This window comes from Pseudorca crassidens, chromosome 4, assembly GCF_039906515.1.
Source record: "Pseudorca crassidens isolate mPseCra1 chromosome 4, mPseCra1.hap1, whole genome shotgun sequence".
Classification (NCBI taxonomy): Eukaryota; Metazoa; Chordata; class Mammalia; order Artiodactyla; family Delphinidae; genus Pseudorca; species Pseudorca crassidens.
In genome coordinates, this window is record NC_090299.1 from 13,710,044 (window position 1) to 13,729,373 (window position 19,330).

The 19,330-nt window shown below is 42.6% G+C and overlaps 1 long non-coding RNA gene across 1 annotated transcript in view; it reads right to left on the minus strand.

Annotated features, from left to right (window-relative positions):
• LOC137223407 (uncharacterized) overlaps positions 1–17,056 on the minus strand; it is a 72,789-nt gene extending 55,733 nt beyond the window's left edge. The window contains exon 1 of the long non-coding RNA XR_010942857.1: positions 16,677–17,056. This is a non-coding gene — a long non-coding RNA (uncharacterized lncRNA). The remainder of the gene's footprint in view (positions 1–16,676) is intronic.
• Positions 17,057–19,330: the final 2,274 nt, after the last annotated feature.

Below are 19,330 nucleotides of genomic sequence, written 5' to 3' on the forward strand. Positions count from 1 at the left end.
AACATGTTGATTCAGGCCCCCCAAAAAATGAGCATCAAGGGAGGTCATATTTTCCTCTGTGGACAAGATTCAAGCTTGTTAAAGACAAGCCTTGGGGCTCTGCCCAATTCCCTTCCAGCCCAGGGACACAAAATCCCTGAGGAGGAAACTATAATGAAAAGAAGCACGAGGATATTGAGTAATCTATTTGCTCCAAGTTAAGGTGGAATGAAAAACTGAACTCGAAAAGGAGGCACAATAGCTGAGATGTCAAAGAAGTCTGCATAAAAGAGCCATCTCTCTTCCTGCAGAAACAAATCAGCTAAAAACCCCAGCCCTTCAAGAGCAAAAATGGTCTTCTTTAGGGGTGACTATATAGGTGTAAATTTAGGCTGACTCCTGATAAAAAGGGACTGATTTATTTCAGTCAGTTTTTGAAACTATTAGATCAGCACTTTTCTTCTACCTTCAGGCTGAGGATCTCCTTGCTTCCCAAGCCTACCTGTTCTAGGACATGCCTTAGCCTCTTTCTACCTGTCAGTCTTTCCTCTGTAACCACTTAGCCTGAGTCCTGACCACGACTCCAATACTGAATCCCGCACCTTCATCTAAGTCAGGCCAGAGTCCCAGTCCATTTTAGAGCCACAGACCTGATCCTCATTCCTCAGCCCAAGAAAGACACATCGCTGAAGACAGGGTTGAGAGAAGGTGCTGTGCGGTTGATACATGAGCAGAACAGAAATAGAAAGTATTCTGATATTTCCTCCAGGAGCTTATGAAACCCGTGAACACCCGGATTTGCAATTTTACATCCATCACTGTAGTTTTATATTTTAGGTTGAAAATGTTTCAGCATATTGGATAGAAGTAGAAGAAAGAACAAGCAAGGGGCTATCATGTCAGACACACACACACACACACACACACACACACACGCACAGCTTTAAAATGAGGCCTGTGATCACGTGATTTAAGCCTCGTCTGAAACCTGTCAGTCTCTTTCAATGTTTCCCTCAGGTTCCTGTGACTTTAATACTGTATGAGGCTGTCATGCAGTATAATAATCAGGTATCATAGAATATTATCTTTTAATTTAGGGGTGATTGAGTATCACTTTTTATAAGTTCGTTGAGGTTAGAATAAAAAGAAATCAGTTCATCAGAGAAACAGAATAGAGAGGTGGTTTCCTAGGGCTGGGTGGTGGGGGAAATGGGGAGATAATGGTCAAAGGGTACAAACTTCCAGTTATAAGAGTAACAAGTTCTGGGGATCTAATGTACAGCATGGTGATTGCAGCTAATAATATTGTATTATGTATTTGAAAGTTGCTAAGACAGTAGATCTTAAATATTATCACTACATAAAAGAAATGGTAATTATGTGACGAGGTGGAGGTGTTAGCTAATAGCTAATGCTATGGCAGTAATCAGTTTGCAATATATAAGTGTATCAAACCAGCATGTTGTACACCTTAAACTTAATATTATTTTTCCATTATATCTCAATAAAGCTAGGGCTTGGGGGGGGGGAAGAAATTGGTTTATATTATAGCAAGAGGGATTTAGTTTACTTATAATAATTTCCCAATGGTGAGAACTTGCACCAGCAGCATGTGGTGCGTGTGGAAGGGAGAGGGTCCTGGATCTGAGAAACTGGGTTGGCTTTATCATATATTAATTGTGACTTTAATCAAGCTATTGGACCTCTCTGAATTCAAGTTGGCATGAGGTTTATTTATTTATTTAATATTTATTTATTTATTTATTTTGGCTGCGCCGGGTCTCAGTTGCAGCAGGCAGGATCTTTAGTTGCGGCGTGAGGACTTCTTAGTTGTGGGATGCAGACTCTTAGTTGTGGCATGAGGACTGCTTAGTTGTGGCATGCAGGCTTCTTAATTGTGGCATGTGAACTCTTAGTTGCAGCATGCATGAGGAATCTAGTTCCCTGACCAGGGATCAAACCCAGGTCCCCTGCATTGGGAACGTGGAGTCTTACCCACTGGACCACCAGGGAAGCCCCTGGTGTGAGGTTTAAATGAGATAATATAGGAAAAGTACTTTGTATATCAAAAAGTGTTTTTAAAAATAGTGTTATTATTGTCATAGTATGAATCCAGTAAGGTAACCCAAGTTTCTCATTACTGGCACACAATTGGCCTGAGCCTTCACTTTCACCAGGAAAGAACTGCAGTGTGGGATGAGGGATGGCTACAGTTCTGTTTAGACAAGAAGAATAAGGAAAGGAAGGCCTAGCCCCAGGAATATGCTGCAGTGTCAACAGATGATTAGAAGATGGTAACAGCAGGTGGCTGTGGTCTCATCCCCAATAAAGATGGCTTCAAGTGTAGAAAGGCCAGACAAAAACTTCAGTAGGAAATAGGAAGATTGGGTGAGGAGATATTGAAAAATCATAGAGTTAACTTTAACTCAAAACTCTAAGCTAGACATATTGTAATAAAAGATAGTAAAAGGACTTCTAGGTTTGAGCTCAGAACCTTTAAGGAACCATATTTTGTAGGAGGGAGGCCAGAATACTGTCCCAATTTTCAAAGAGGGGCCTTTTTCAGAAATAATGATCAACTGAGCTTAACATAAATCCTCAGAAAATCTTAAATGGATCACTTTAAATGACTTTTGAGAATAATTATCTTATAGAACAGAGTGTAAATATTTTCAAACCTTGACATGCTGACAGAAAAATTACAGCTGAGAGGAGCGAGAGGGTAAAGGATGTACTTTCATTTTTTATTTTTTTAAATATTTATTCATAGGGCTTCCCTGGTGGCGCAGTGGTTGGGAGTCCGCCTGCCGATGCAGGGGACGTGGGTTCGTGCCCCGGTCCGGGAAGATCCCGCATGCCGCGGAGCGGCTGGGCCCGTGAGCCATGGCCGCTGAGCCTGCGCGTCCGGGGCCTGGGCTCCGCGGCGGGAGAGGCCACAGCAGTGAGAGGCCCGCGTACCGCAAAAAAAAAAAAAAAAAAAAAAAAAAAAAAAAAAATTTATTCATTTATTTATTTGGCTACACCGGGTCTTAATTGTAGCATGTGGGATCTTTGTTGCCACATGCGGGATCTTCGTTGCAGCATGCAGGATCTTTAGTTGCAGCATGCAAACTCTTAGTTACAACATGAATGTGGGATCTAGTTCCCTGACCAGGGATCGAACCCAGGCCCCCTGCATTGGGAGCGCAGAGTCTTAGCCACTGGACCACCAGGGAAGTTCCAAGAAGGTATTTTTAAAAAGGCAGGGAGGTATGGATATCAATATCCTCATCTTAGAAAGTAAATGGTCAAGAAATTAAGTCAGTAGTTGATTGACCAAGAAAAAGATTTAAGTACATTATCTTGAGTTAAAAAAGTAACCTTTAGAAGAACTAAAAATAGTGATATAATTACATTACAAAAAGGAAGAGAGATGGGGGTGATGAATGAACTAAATTCTCACCTACCATAGCAGGATATCATTATAAAATGCCTGCAGCAAATGAATCAAGAAACACATAGTAAGTGTGCTTTTAGAGATTTGGGAGTAACAGAAAATGAAATACAGTAGAAATAGTTAAAGGTGCGGACTTCTGAGAAGTGAGGAGTGGGATGGAATAATGATACTTCTCAGTATTAACTCTTCCACACTGTTCAATTTTTTTTTAGCTTAAACCATGTTCATGGTTTACTTACATTTTTTAAAAACTGTTTTTAAAATGATACATGTGCAGTTTAGAAAAAGCAACTAATCTCTAGGACATCCTATAAGCTCACCAAGAACAATTTATCCCACACCAGCCTGGATAGGATAGGAGGTTGGTAGGAAAAGATCCTATTTATTTCTTTCCACCTCACACAGTACCCAGAATATAATATGCATTCAACAACTCTTTCTTGAATGAATGAATGAATGAATGGCGTCTCAGGTTTCAGCCATTAAGTCTCAGATGAAGTCTTTGTGTGTACAGTGAAGGAATTCAGGTGGACTAGAGTACAATGGATGATTTGTTTGAGTGGATGTAGCTGAATCTTTCCAATCCAGAAGCCCTACATTGGGCATTGGCGTAATTCCAGATCTCTCCTAGGGATCACCAGCACCCTCTGAATCACTGCTACCAAGACTTGCCAGTAACCACGCTCAGCACTGGCTACAGGGACTTCACCTCTCCCGCGCCCAGTTAAGACTCTAGCTCCACAAGAGTATCCAAACACCGAGGGGAAATTTTCCCTCTGTATCCGTTAGGTGTATTTAGCTGCAACTCCACCTTCAAAACGAGGCTTGGAGTGAGTCTTTTAACAGCATGAAAACATTATTTTGTGTTGAACTTGATTTTAAATACTGTGGCTCACTGTTTGTAATTTAATAATTAATCTGGCTTTGAGTTCCTCTGCTACCAAAACATTTTGAAGGTAGGTCTCCACAGCTGAAATGGACCATTCAGACAGCTAGGTCGAGAGATAAAACACTGCATACAAATTCAGAGCTGGGTGAATTAATTTTCCAGGTCTAGCTGGCTCTTGAATACATACATTTGCTTAAGAAAATTCCCCAGCATCTGGCTCTTTTTCTTTCTGTGTAAGGACAAGCACAGGGAGAGGAAAGTACGCCATCTGTCCTGAATGTAACTAATTCATTCCTCTTAATGCTAGGTGGAAACCACAATTTTACAAGTCAGAGAAGAAAACTTCAGAAATAATCAATGAAGTAACCTTAAATATACCTTTATGTGATACCAGACAAGGTGTTCACTTTCAACTTCAAGTTTTTCTTACTCCTAAATATAATACCTTCAGTTTGAATGTAATATACTAGAGTACGCTTGAAAGAAAATGTAAGACCTGCGTTTCCGTGGAGGAAGTCACTCTTGAAATGGATTTTGCGAGATGGATAAGATTTCACCAGGTAAAGTCTGGAATGGAAAATCATTCCAGGAAAAGAAGAATCTGGAGGCTTAAAAATAAATAAATAAAAAGTAATTTCTGACAGTTATGTCAGAATGTCACTTCTGAAGCAAAAGTGAGTTACCACAAATGACTCTGCTCAAATAGCTATTTATCCCCTCTCCTGTAATCTCCCTTACCATCCTCCCGCCACTATCCTCTCCCTGCTGCTCCATATAGCAAGCGTACCACATCAAACTGGAAAACTGTGACTCCAAGATAGGAAGCCCAGCTTGACAGGAGCAAAGCTGAATAGCTCTCTAAATCCAGACTCAAAAGCTCTGCCATTGAGTCTTAATGTCATTTAATGATAAATGATCCTTTCCCCACAATTTGCCACTGTTGTTAAACAGTGGTCTTAACAGGGCTCTCCCACCTGCACTCTACCTTTGTAATTAGTACATCTGGTCTCTGTGCATATATTTCATGGGTGACTCACATATAAGCTAAGTGATAGGTAACCAAATTACAAGGCTATAAATACATCAAGTGTTGCCTGGGAAAAAAGCCTGAGTGGTTTATGAAGTCAGCAATATTCTGATAACTGATCCTTACAACAGAGCTTAGTTTTCTTTCCCTCCCCCCTCCTCCCCACTTAAGTAATTTGATATTATGTATGTCTCTAAGCATAAATCACAAGTGAATTATTGGAAAAAGGTAACTTGGGCCTGAAAGATTTTAATTATAGCAACATTTTTTATTCATGAGAAGTCTCAGCTGGACCATCTCCAAATAGTCTGCATCTACCCAGAACATTTGGAAACAGGCAAGAACTTGTGGTATATAAAGCAAATCTGGCCATGCACCAATTGACTTCTTCCCTTGGTATCATCATTTTGTTTTTTCTGTCCAAGTGGTTGTTACCTACTGAATCCTAGAAAGAAATCCATTGGGTAGGATTTCCCAAAGTGCGGAATCCCAGGTTTCATAAGTCAAAAGGACCAAAATTGGCAGGAGATATCATAACAATGAAGACAACCAACACTGAATAGAAATCTACAGTTAATACTTTGCCAGTTCTATGCTCTCTGCATACCAATATCAGAGCTATTTTTATTTAAATTTTAAAAATTGTCCTTCTCCTGCCTAAAACACTTCTGTTAGCATGAAGACTAAGCATTTAATCTGAACTTCTCTTATATAGTTCTATGTCATGATGTAGTTCTGACTCCTTATTGAAAGAAAGAATGATGTTTTACCCATCTTTGTACCCCAAGCACCTATTGCAGAGCCTAACATAAAATTGGTGCTTATCAAACGTTTGTGCTAAACTATAAACTAAACCTAATTAAACAAGTCTTGAATCCATGTGGGGTGTGTGTGTGTGTGTGTGTGTGTGTGTGTCTGTATTATCTGCCTAAAGCTTTTGTGAGTTTCCTGCTGTTCACAGCTTAAAATCTAACCTCCTCAATGTGACATAGGGGACTTAGCTCAATCTGACTCCAATCTTCCCTTCTGGCATAATCCCCTGCCGCTCCACCTCAGCACAATATCTGTGTTCAGCTTCTCTGATGTCAGGGCAAAGATTTGCTCTCCTCCTAGGCACATTGCCTAGACATTTTTGGAATGATGATCTCACCTAATGGGAGTTGAGTCTTGAGACATTCTCATAAAGGTCAGAAGCAAAGACAAGAATGGGTCGTGTGGTGAGTACATGGAACAAAAGCTAGAAAACAAAGACACTGTAAAAGAATGAGAGAAGAAATTTAGGCTTAAATATTTTTTTTCTAAAAACTAGACCATGACTATAGGTGATGTTTACCTATTCATGGGAAAAGGGGAAGAAGGATGGATTTTGTTCTGGGAGTTAAAGAGTTAGAGAGTCAGTCCCAAGTTTACTGTAACAGCTGAAGCAGAATGAGTTTTACAAATATATGTATAGTCCCCCATGCAGTATGGCACGAAGTAAGCTATTTTGTTGATTATGATGAGTCAGCACAAAGTCAACAGGTTTTTCCCATTCGCCATGTTTGCTTTCGCCATTGTCACAAAGAGCTCAATCTCAGTTGAGCCCATAATCAGACAGGACAAGAACCGTGGAGAGGATCTGTGTTGCTTCAGTCAACAGCAGTCTTCCTACGTGGAGCAGGCTCTCTGCACACCCAGATCCCCACACTGCTGGAAATGGCTCAGATTACCACATGGGTCCGAAAGTGTTGCTCAACCTGTAGGAGCCAGGGCTGCAGGACCCCTGGCACACTTACAGACAGATGAGATGCTGAGAACTTCCTAACTTCCTCAGGATGCTCTCACTTCCTGAGATTGAACGAGATCATCAGAAGTCAGTATTTGCAGACAGCTGTACAGGTGACTCTTCAGGTCTTACCATAGCAACCTCACCAAAGAAACAAAAGTCTAAAATGGCCAAATGTTTTATGGGGAACAAGTGGCAAATTAGCAGGAAAAAGGCATTTCCCTCAGCCAGTTTCATGCTTCATCCTCAGAACCATCTTGTCTCTCCTTTTAAACTTGTCCTGGGTCTGTGGATTAAAAAATTTTCTCGGAAACATGGAATAGTGCACTTCCTAATTGAAGAACTGTCTCCATTTCTCTGGACTGCCCTCTCTCAAATCTTTTCTTGTGCAAGTTATAATGAACCTTTCTTTGTAACTAAGTAGGATTGGTCCAATGAGATTAGCTGTCCCAAGGGAATTGTCTCTGCTTATAATAGAGACCCTCCTGTAGAACAGCAATTCTCTCCTACAGGGGAAATGGAATCAAGACCAAAAGAAGAGCTAGATGCAAAACCAAGTCCAGATTTCTTCTGAGGAGAACTGCATTTCTTTCTCTAGCTGCATCCAAGAATTGCAGGGGTGGGGAGTGGAAGGGCATAAATCTATCCATAGAATCAGAATTTTTTAGCTAAATGAAGAAACTGAGGCCCAGAGAGGTGACTGACTTGCCTGAGATAACACAGCAAGGCTCTGACTGGAACTCAAGGCTCTGACCTATCACCTGATTTATTGCAAGAGGGAGGCAGAACAGAGTGTAGTCTCTGAAGCCAGACTCCTGGTCTGAATGCTGGTTCTGTGGTTGACCAGCTGTGTGACCTTGGGTAGGTTTCTTAAAGTCTATACTCTGTTTCCACATCTGTATAAGACGGGTGATTAATCCTTCCATGGAGGTTTTGTAAGGTATAAATGAGTGAGTATATGATCAGTGTGTAGAATGACAACTATTGGGATTTAGAAAGCAATTATCGTTAGCCTCATTTTAGCTGAGGATCCTTTCCAAACTTATCAAACAGCAAACCAAAAAACTGACTGTGGGAGGGGGGAAAACACCACAGAGCTGGGAAACAAGTTCTTCATATAAAGCCCTTGCCATTCCAGTCTCCTTCATACCTCGCGATCCTTTAAGGCAAGCAAGCTACACTATCGTTCCGTGTCTAGTTCCTTTGCCAACTAGAGCTAAACACTTCTTTTTTTAACTTTTTAAAATTATGATCCTAGGATGCATCCTCTCAGTGACAGCATTACTGGTCATGCCAGTCTGTACAAAATTATCTTTTACCCAGTATGGCATGGAATCATCAAATGAAGTGGTAGAGTTCCTCTCCCTCCTGTCACCAAGCCTGTCCACCTCAGGGTGTGACAAAACTTGAGTTCAGTTGAACACCCTGATCTTATTTTGGGCTAGGAAAGGAAACAGGGAGCCACTCCATGAGTGACTGCGAACAAATGAGGGTAAGTCACCCTCCCCTCATTGCATTAGGAGCCCGGAAAACACACAGCATGCACAAACAAGGTCCTAGAAAGAGAGACAGCAAATTCCTGCAGTGACCTCAGGAAGGAAGTGTCTGGGTATTTCTAACATTGTGCATTAGGGAGTTGGGGTGGTACTGATAGGAATTTGAGAAATGCTAAAGAGTAACTGAAAGAAATAGCAGGAGATGAGGAGGCAAAATGAACAAAATGCCAGATACGCCCAGGTGCCAAGGAGGAAGACGTGAGGAGGTGAGGTGCGAGGAGAAGTCTGTCACAGTGGCCAGTAATCCACGAGGGCCAAATGTTTGGCTTGAATAACTCAGAATCTGTTCCCTGCCTGCAGCAGGGTTTGGCAGTGAGTCAGCAAATCCAGCAACAGAATTTCTTTTTCAGGAGCCATAGACATTCCATTTACATACACACACACACATGCACACATACACACACACGTGCACAGACACTGTCTCTTGTAGATATGCCCTTTATCAGCAAGGAGAAAAATATATGACATTTCTTATTAGGTTTCTAAAATCATGTATATCTTCGAAGACTATCAGGACCCATTTGCCAAGAAATCAAAAGATTTATTTAAGCATCATTTTGAATATTCTACTAAGAATATGCCACATGTCTTATGGCAATTTCTTCGAACTCCTCCTTTTGTAAAAAGCAAAACAGAAACACAAGGGTATAACCAAAATGTTAACAGTGGCTATATCTGAGTTATAAGATTATAAGTTAATTTTTATTTTCCTTTTCTTTGTTGTTTATTTGTATTTTCTAATTTGTCGTCAATAAAATTGTATTATTTTTCTATTATTTAAAATATATGTCAAAGGTAACGAGAGAGTGAGCAAAAGCAAAAAATTTCCAATGAGCAGCCTTGCTGTACTATGGAGATCCCTCAAATGACACCTCATTGAACCAGCAAGTATCCACTACAGTACCCTGTAGAAAGGGCAAGACCACCAGGGAAGGGCAAAGGGAATTCAGAACACAGGGCAACCGCAGAGCTGATTTCACGGTCTTACAGGAATGCTGAAGCCTGTGTGGTGACTGTGCAAGATACACTTTAATATATTGACGAAGCTCAGCAGGACATTGGTAAACACCAGGCACTTGAGCAGCAGAAGCCCCCAAACTATTGCTGGTCCCAAGTAAGCCCTCTGCAACTCAGTTGGAATTTTCCCTCTGCAAAGGTACTTGCAGCTTTCACATCACACATGAGTTTACATGCTAATTAATTGGGTGCGGATAGAGGAGAAGTCCATGTAACTGAAGCAAGAGCTGTCTGATAATATCAAAGGCCATTTGGTTCTAGGTGTCAAGCAGACTACAAAACAGCTGTGCACTCCAAAATCTCTTCTGCTTCATTAATGGTAAAATATACTTAACAGGACCATTGGAGAGGCTCACTTGGGTTTCAAGTAACATCTTCCTCACCTCCAGCTGATGCCCTTAATATTAAGGAAACCACAACACCAGAAGCCCTGACCCTTCCATTAAAAGTACAATTGTTGCCCAACAAACCTTGCCAGGGTTGGCTCTGACTACTGGCTTTCAATTCAGAATCATCAGTTCCCACAAACTACAAGTATTTTACATAGACCAGAGATCACACCAGCCTCAGTTGCCATGTCACAGAATCTTTAGTGGGCCAGAGGTGACAGGCAACATCGTGTTGTCCAGTCACTTCAACAGACGTGCCCCGAGCACAAGGCAGCTGGGGGTAAGCAGAAGAAGCAGGGATTCAGGCAGAAGTACTGATCCTGAAGGAAGGAACGGGGGTTAGGGTGGGAGACCACAGTCCAATGAACAGTATTTGAAATGAAAAAGGCACATTTGGGCTCCCATCAGGTGTCATATCTCAGGTATCAGGTGTCACGAACAGAGAGAAGACAACAGCTGGGCATGGGTAGAGGTTTACCCATGATCAAGCCTGTAGCTGTATCTCTTTCTGAATCACCTACCTAGTATTCAAGTTTATCTAAGCCCTTAATTATCTCCACAGAGTTTATCATTAAAATCCTGAATCCCAGTCCTGAAGTAGAGGCCCCGCCTCCAGCCAGCAGCCCTCTTATTATGCTGCATGCCAGCTTTTCCCCTGCCTCTCAGCATTTCTCACAGACTCCCATATTATGGCACCATTACATATGGCAACAGGGTGAAGAAGAGGCATCTACACCTGTGCTTGAGCCCCAAATACCAGCTGTGCGATCTTGGGCAAGTTACTTTTATAAACTTCAGTTTTCTTATCCATAAAATGGGAATAATAAGAGTTTCTTCATCCTAGGATGTTGTGTGGATTAAATGAGATAATGAATGCAAAACAGAGTACCAGTCACATGGTAAGTGCTCAATAAATTTTAGGGATGATGATGAAAAAGGATGAGGAAAACAGGATGATAGATGGATCTTTTTAAATGGCCACATGCCTGGGATTCAGCCATACTTCAGTGGTTCTCAATCTGGGGTTATTTTGCCTCCAGGGGACACTTGGCAACGTCTAGAGACTTTATTGGCTGCATTAACTGGGAGCAAAGGGGAGGCATGGGGCGTGCTGCTGACATCTAGTGGGTAGAAGCCAGGGGTGGTGCTAATTGTCTTAAAACGCACAGCACAGTTCTCCTCCCCGCAACAGAGAATTATCTGGTCCAAAATGTCAATAGTGCCAAGGTTGAGAAATGCTGCCTGCCAGTACAAGCATCTCCCAACTTCCTTCAGCCCCTTCTGTCAATGTGTCCCTAGCTGGTGTCTGTGGCTGATCTCTCAGACCTGACCCATCCCACTGGCTCCTGAGCTCCTATTCCATGGGATTTTTTGTCAAATGGCCACCAGGCTTCATTGGCCTGAGCTGAGACCATAACAGCAGGGATGGGGAGAATGACCAGGCCTTCCCTCTGACCAGCAACAGGCGAGAAACTGCTTCCTGCAGGGCCGTGGCAGAGAGCCACATGAAAACAAGCTCAGCAGCTAGTAGAGCGTTCCACCCAAACTGGCTCCTCACCAGGCCCAGACCATGAGTCACCACCACATGCTACCGCCTCTTGCCGTGACCTTTCTTTATCCCTTCATTAGCTGTAAATCTTCAGGAGCAAAACAGCAGAGAACAGACTGGGAAGGCCCTGGCAGAATATTGTACCTGGCAAATGCCCAAATCAAAATTCAGAGTTAAGTACCCAGGCGCTGAATGAACGCCAATCCCGGCGAACCAAGGCTCCCGGGAGCCATCCCTATGCACCAGAGAAGTGGACAAATGGAACCCTCTCTCGACATAATTTAAATCGTGTGGCAGCACTGGAGCATCCTCTGCAGGAGAAGGAACAGATGTGTTTAGCAATACCCAGATGGCTGGGGACAAATTGAAGGACCTGTGTAATGTTTGCCCATACTTCATGTTTGCACCAAACCACATTGCACCCCTAAAGAAATCTTCCTTGTGTCCCTGATTCCTCTTGTGTCAAATGCAATTAATACTGTCGTCCATGCAGTGTTGTGAGAAACAATTAACAAATAACATAGGTTATTAAGTAGTGCTTTGGATCAAAATAAAGCAGCACTGGATTTTTTTGTTTCTGCCTTTCCAAAAGCAAACCATCATGCTGGGGAAAATCTCAATGGACCGGGCGGCTGCCTTCTGCAGGGGAGTTTACTCCGCCCAGTCTCACTAGAGTCATCTTTCTCAAAGTCTAGTCTAACCACCTGCATCAGAAGCACCTAGAGAAACAAAATAAGCTGATTCCCAGGCGACATTGACAACCTACTGAATTTCTGTGGGTGAGACTTTGGAAGATGTCCTTTAAACAAGTTCCATACTTGAGTTTTACACCCACTACAGTTTGAGAATTTTGTAAGAGTGAATAAACCCCAGGACGCACAGCCACCATCACTATTTCCAGGAGTAAGAAGGAAGACTGGGTCCTTTATCTTCTTTTCTCTGCTGATGTCACCCCATCTTATGCAAGTGGAATTCCTGGATGAGACAGGGACACATCCAGAATGATTCATCTGAACTAAAGTGTCCACACTCACACTTGTAATACTGACAGCAACAAATTGCCATTTGCCCTTCTGAGTTTTGTCATTTCTCTCAGCATTCTTGAAGCTTAAAAGGGCTGAGTGTTTCCCCTTTGCTGTCGGATGCCTGCTGCCCTGAGCAAATCCCCATCTCCAATCGCTCGTTACCAGGGAACTAATCATAAAAAACCTGACCCACAATCAATCAATCCCTCCTCTCCTCCCCCTCGACAACTGTTGTGAATATTTGGTATGTGTCCCAAACATTCATATTCATTGTCCTTACAACAGTCTTGTGAGAAATTCTCTCCATGGTACAGATAAGGGAACCAAACCGCTAAAAGGCTACATAAATAATAGAACTGGCATTTGACTAGGCTGTCTGACTCCAACCCCAATGCTCTTAAGAGCTCAAATTGAACAAACTCAATGCTCTAAGCCACTCTGCCTCCTACCGTCCCTAGGAAATTATAACTCTAAGTAGCTAGCAATTGAGTATAGTGTTTAGAGTTCAAAATCTCCTAACCATCCCATTAGCAAGCCCGTATGTGCAGACCAACCAAAGTGGAATTATTTGATGACCACTAGACCATTCGGTTTCATCCATTATAGGTAACTTCATGAGCTTCTGAGCTAATAACAACAGCTAACATTTGTTAAGCCCTTGTTGCTGCAGAGAACTGTTCTAAGTGCTTTAAGTACTCTAACTCGATAAATCCTCCCAACCCTCCTCTGAGGTTGGTACTATCACTGTTCTCTCTTCACAGCTGTGAAAATTGCAGCACTGACATGTTTAGTAAGGGGTCTAAGGTCACTCAGTGAGTAAATGGCTAGGCTGGGAAATATACCCAGATAATAATGCTCCAGAACTAATACCTTAACTAACCTACTTTACTGCATATTCCAGTATTAACACAATGAGAGCCACATCAATGCAGAGAATGGGGGTGGTGGTTGGTGGGGGGGGGGGAGAACCCGCTTTTCCTAAAGATCTTTCTAGCACCCTAGAGAATTCATATTGTTTTGAACTGGTCTCTGAAATGCTATAGAAAAAGGAGACCCATAAAATGCCGTGCAACCTCGAAGATGAAAGCTCTAAAATAGTGTGGGATTCTGTCATAAATAAAGTCCCAGAAAGAGATCAGGTCTGCAGTGTGCTTTCAGGTAAGGGCAGGGGGAAGCTTTGTTATGATTATTACAATCTAATTTAAAGCTAAAGCCAGGCTGGAGAAAAAAAAAAATTGAAAATAAACTCTCTCCTAAAGCTGTCAGCCTGGTTGTGGTCTCCAAATGTTTTAGTCACTAAAACCCCGTATTTAATGGTCACTTTTATAACAAACACTAAAGAAATATAAAGCTCTAAATCAGAGTTTATTTCTAAAGAATGGAAAGAAATGTGTTGCAGTGCTAAGGAAGGCCACAGAGAGAGAGGGCCACCGTGCTGCCCTTCCTGGTGTTGATTCTGAAGCAAGCACCAAGACCTCCAGTTTCAAGCTGGGATCCAACAACCTTACTCCTGCTTGAAGGGAATCCCCACTGTATGTGCTGAGGCCACATGGTTCCCAACATCACCGGAAACAGCAACTTCTGTCCATTTGGTCCCAGCCTGGAGCTCCACGTTCACACTTCCGAATGGCCATCTTTCCCGGTCAGCATATATTTTACACGGTGTTACTGCCACAGGAAGTAAATACTGGGTGGCCCAAGTGAAAGTCTCCCATAATCCTCATTAACAAAGTCCCAGAGCATTTATCTGCTAAGCCCCAAGGATGTGGTTTGTCTCTGACTATGTATGACATATTTTAAATTCTTTAGCTCAGAAGAACATTCCAGGGATTCTACTCCGGTCTATCACTAACTGCAAAACCAAAAGACCAAATGCTAAGACCATATTTGGCCAGACAATGTTTTCTAATATTAATAAGGTATTAACTAAAATCAGGTAAATATAATCCCAGCAAACAAGCAAATACCTCCTTATCCTTAAATCCTAACTCTGGTGTCCCCTCCTCTCTGATTCTCTCAAGTTAGTCTCTCCCTCTCCTGGGTTCCCAAGACATTCTGTTTATACCTCAATTATGGCACTGAACACCTTGTTTCTGATTATCCTTCTTACATCGGTCTCCCTATCTATACTATAGCCCCTGGAGAGTCGAGCCAGTGCCCTATCATCATAATGTTCTCAGCACTTAGAACAATTGGCAAGTTGGCATTCAATAAATATTAATTGAAGAAAAGAATGTGAGGGGAAAAAACATCAGTTCAATTCAAAATGATCATATTAATTAATTAACCCCATGGTACTGCGTCAATATTTCTGTGGCTCAATTTTCTGACTTGGCCTAGCTCTCGCTCTGGTTCTCTTCTACTGTGATCTTACATCAGAGTCTGGATTAGGTACCCTGAAGTTGGCGTAACAGATACATAAGCATATAGGTTTACAGTAAATTGACATACTATTTACTGGATTTATCAGCACAGGAAAATAGTGTATGGATGCCTCCATTTTCCATTAGCAAATTGGGTACGATGAATCTAAGACTGTGTCCTTTCTGCTTACTCCACGGAGAGGGAGGCAAGCCCACAGTCCACAGGAAACCAAGAATAGGACAGATCATTTGCCCCCTGTCATTATCCCCTTACTCTGCACCAATACCTTCCATTCCATTCAACATAAGGGCATCATGACTCTACACCCAAGTTACAGATGTCATAAAGTCCCTTATCATGGGGCAAGGGAAGCCTTGGTAAAGGCAGGACCAGAAGAACCAAGTCCTGACCTTTGCCCCAACATGCCTGAGTATATTCCTGAGCTACAGCTACATTCCAAAGTTCTCTCCTCTTCTACCACACATTAATCACCCTTTATTTCCCAGATGACAGAGGAGATTTATCAACCTGTAAGAATTCCCCAACCCACCTGCAAGCAGAAGAATTGTCTTTGTCAGCCTAGTTCATAAATCTTTTATGATATAGAATCAGAGAATGAGTAGCGGGAAAGAAGTCCAGAGAGGCATGAGAAAAAGGGGAAACTCCAATCAGAGAGGCTTGGTCAGTCTACATGATAAAGAGCTGGGAGGTGGGTGTTAGAGGGAGCAAATCTAGTTGTAAGTGGATATGTTGAGAGGTAGCAAGTGAAAGAGAATTGGAAAGGAAAAGAAGCAAGATTTTATGATATGTGGCTGACAGATAAGAGCAAGTTCCCTTTCATGTCCTTTGAAAGACCTAAGTAAAGATTGAAATCACTTTTAAATTATTTTTGGTCTAGGCTGGGCTTACTTATAGGGAATTCCATGCAGAGATTGGACCATTTGGGCTCTCAGCTTGCTTTAGAGTTATACCCACTCCTACCTAATGCAGTAACATCTTTCCAGTTTGGGAAACTTGTCTATGGTAAAAATCACTTTTCCATGCCCTTTCTAATATATTCCACAAGGGACCAACTTGGATCCACAAAGGATAATTAGACTGTTTACAAGGATATATAAAACTAACTTTTATGTTAGGTACCTACTATTGGCCAGGCACTGTGAAAACTGCTTTAAATGTGTTTGCTTCTTTATTTAGTGACGATGTTTTTTTATCCTGTCTCATTTCAGAAAGGCTAAAAAAGCAGCTTAGAGGAGTACTTAAAACACAATAACAGGAGAGGCCTTCAGGATACTGGAGGAGTAAGACGTGGAGATCACGTTCTTCCCCACAAATACATCAGAAATACATCTACATGTGGAACAGCTCCTTCAGAACACCTACTGAATGCTAGCAGAAGACCTCGGACTTCCCCAAAAGCAAGAAACTCCCCACGTACCTGGGTAGGGCAAAAGAAAAAAGAAAAGACAGAGACAAAAGAATAGGGACGGGACCTGCACCTCTGGGAGGGAGCTGTGAAAGAGGAAAAGTTTCCACACACTAGGAAGCCCCTTCACTGTTAGAGACGGGGTGTGGGAGTGGGGGAAGCTTGGGAGCCACGGAGGAGAGTGCAGCAGCAGGGGTGCGGAGGGCAAAGCGGAGAGACTCCCGCACAGAGGATCGGTGCCGACTGGCACTCACCAGCCTGAGAGTCTTGTCTGCATGACTGCCAGGGCAGGCGGGGCTGGGAGCTGAGGCTCGGGCTTCAGTCGGATCCCAGGGAGAGGACTGGGGTTGGCAGCATGAACACAGCCTGCAGGGAGTTAGTGCACCACAGCTAGCCGGGAGGGAAGCTGGGAAAAATTCTGTACCTGCCTGAGAGGCAAGAGACCATTGTTCCAGGTGCACGAGGAGAGGAGATTCAGAGCACGACCTAAATGAGCTCCAGGGACGGGCGCGAGCTGCAGCTATCAGCGTGGACACCAAAGACTGGCATAAAACACTAAAGCTGCTGCTCCCGCCACCAAGAAGCCCGTGTGCGAGCACAGGTCACTCTCCACACCTCCCTTCCGGGGAGCCTGTGCAGCCCGCCACTGCCAGGGTCCCGGGATCCAGGAACAACCTCCCCGGGAGAACACACGGTGCGCCTCAGGCTGTTGCAAACGTCAGGCCGGCCTCTGCCGCAGCAGGCTCGCTCTGCATCCGTACCCCTCCCTCCCCGCGGCCTGAGTGAGCCAGAGCCGCCAAATCAGCTGCTCCTTTAACCCCGTCCTGTCTGAGCGAAGAACAGACACCCTCAGGCAACCTACACGCAGAGGGGGGGCCACATCCAAAGCTGAGCCCCGGCAGCCGTGTGAACAAAGAAGAGAAAGGGAAATCTCTCCCAGCAGCCTCAGGAGCAGCGGATTAAATCTCCACAATCAACTTGATGTACCCTGCACCTGTGGAACACCTGAATAGACAACAAATCATCCCAAAATTGAGGTGGTGGACTTTGGGAGCAACCGTAGACTTGGGGATTGCTTTCTGCATCTAATTTGTTTCTGGTTTTATGTTTTTCTTAGTTTAGTATTTAGAGTTTATTATCATTGGAGATTTGTTTATTGATCTGGTTGCTCTCTTCCTTTTTTTAAAATATATATATTTTTTCCTTTTTCTCTTTTTGTGAGTGTGTATGGGTATGATTCTTTGTGTGATTTTGTCTGTATAGCTTTGCTTTTACCATTTGTCCTAGAGTTCTGTCTGTTTTTGTTTTGTTTTGTTTTTTTAGTATAGTTTTCAGCACTTGTTATCATTGGTGGATTTGTTTTTTGGTTTGGTTGCTCTCTTCTTTCTTTTTTATTACTTTTTAATTTTTTAAAAATATTTTTTTATTTTAATAACTTTATTTTGTTTTCTTTTTTCTTTCTTTATTCTCCCTTTTCTTCTGAGCTGTGTGGCTGACAGGGTCTTGGTGCTCCGGCCGGGTGTCAGGCCTGTGACTCTGAGGTGGGAAAGCTGAGTTCAGGACATTGGTCCACCAGAGACCTCCCAACTCCAAATAATATCAAATGGCGAGAGCTCTCCCAGAGATCTCCATCTCAACGCTAAGACCCAGCTCCACTCAACGACCAGCAAGCTACAGTGCGGGACACCCTATGGCAAACAACTAGCAAGACAGGAACACAACCCCACCCATTAGCAGAGAGGCTGCCTAAAATCATAATAAGGTCACAGACATCCCAAAACACACTACCAGATGTGGTCCTGCCCACCAGAAAGACGAGATCAAGCCTCATCCACCAGAACACAGGCACTAGTCACCTCCACCAGAAAGCCTACACAACCCAATGAACCAAACTTACCCACTGGGTAAGACAACAAAAACTACTGGAACTACAAACCTGCAGTCTGTGAAAAGGAGACCCCAAACACAGTCAGTTAAGCAAAATGAGAAGACAGAAAAACACACAGCAGATGAAGGAGCAAGGTTAAAACCCACCAGACCAAACAAATGAAGAAAAAATAGGCAGTCTACCTGAAAAAGAATTCAGAGTAATGATAGTAAAGATGATCCAAAATCTTGGAAAAAGAATAGACAAAATGCAAGAAACATTTAACAAGGACCTAGAAGAAATAAAGATGAAACAAACAATGATGAACAACACAATAAATGAAATGAAAAATACTCTAGATGGGATCAATAGCAGAATAACTGAGGCAGAAGAACGGATAAGTGACCTGGAAGGTAAAATAGTGGAAATAACTACTGCAGAGCAGAATAAAGAAAAAAGAATGAAAAGAACTGAGGACAGTCTCAGAGACCTCTGGGACAACATTAAACGCACCAACATTCGAATTATAGGGGTTCCAGAAGAAGAAGAGAAAAAGAAAGGGACTGAGAAAATATTTGAAGAGATTATAGTTGAAAACTTCCCTAATATGGGAAAGGAAATAGTTAATCAACTCCAGGAAGCACAGAGAATCCCATACAGGATAAATCCAAGGAGAAATATGCCAAGACACATATTAATCAAACTGTCAAAAATTAACTACAAAGAAAACATATTAAAAGCAGCAAGGGAAAAACAACAAATAACACACAAGGGAATCCCCATAAGGTTAACAGCTGATCTTTCAGCAGAAACTCTGCAAGCCAGAAGGGACTGGCAGGACATATTGAAAGTGATGAAGGAGAAAAACCTGCAACCAAGATTACTCTACCCAGCAAGGATCTCATTCAGATTTGATGGAGAAATTAAAACCTTTACAGACAAGCAACAGCTGAGAGAGTTCAGCACCACCAAAACAGCTCTACAACAACTGCTAAAGGAACTTCTCTAGGCAAGAAACACAAGAGAAGGAAAAGACCTACA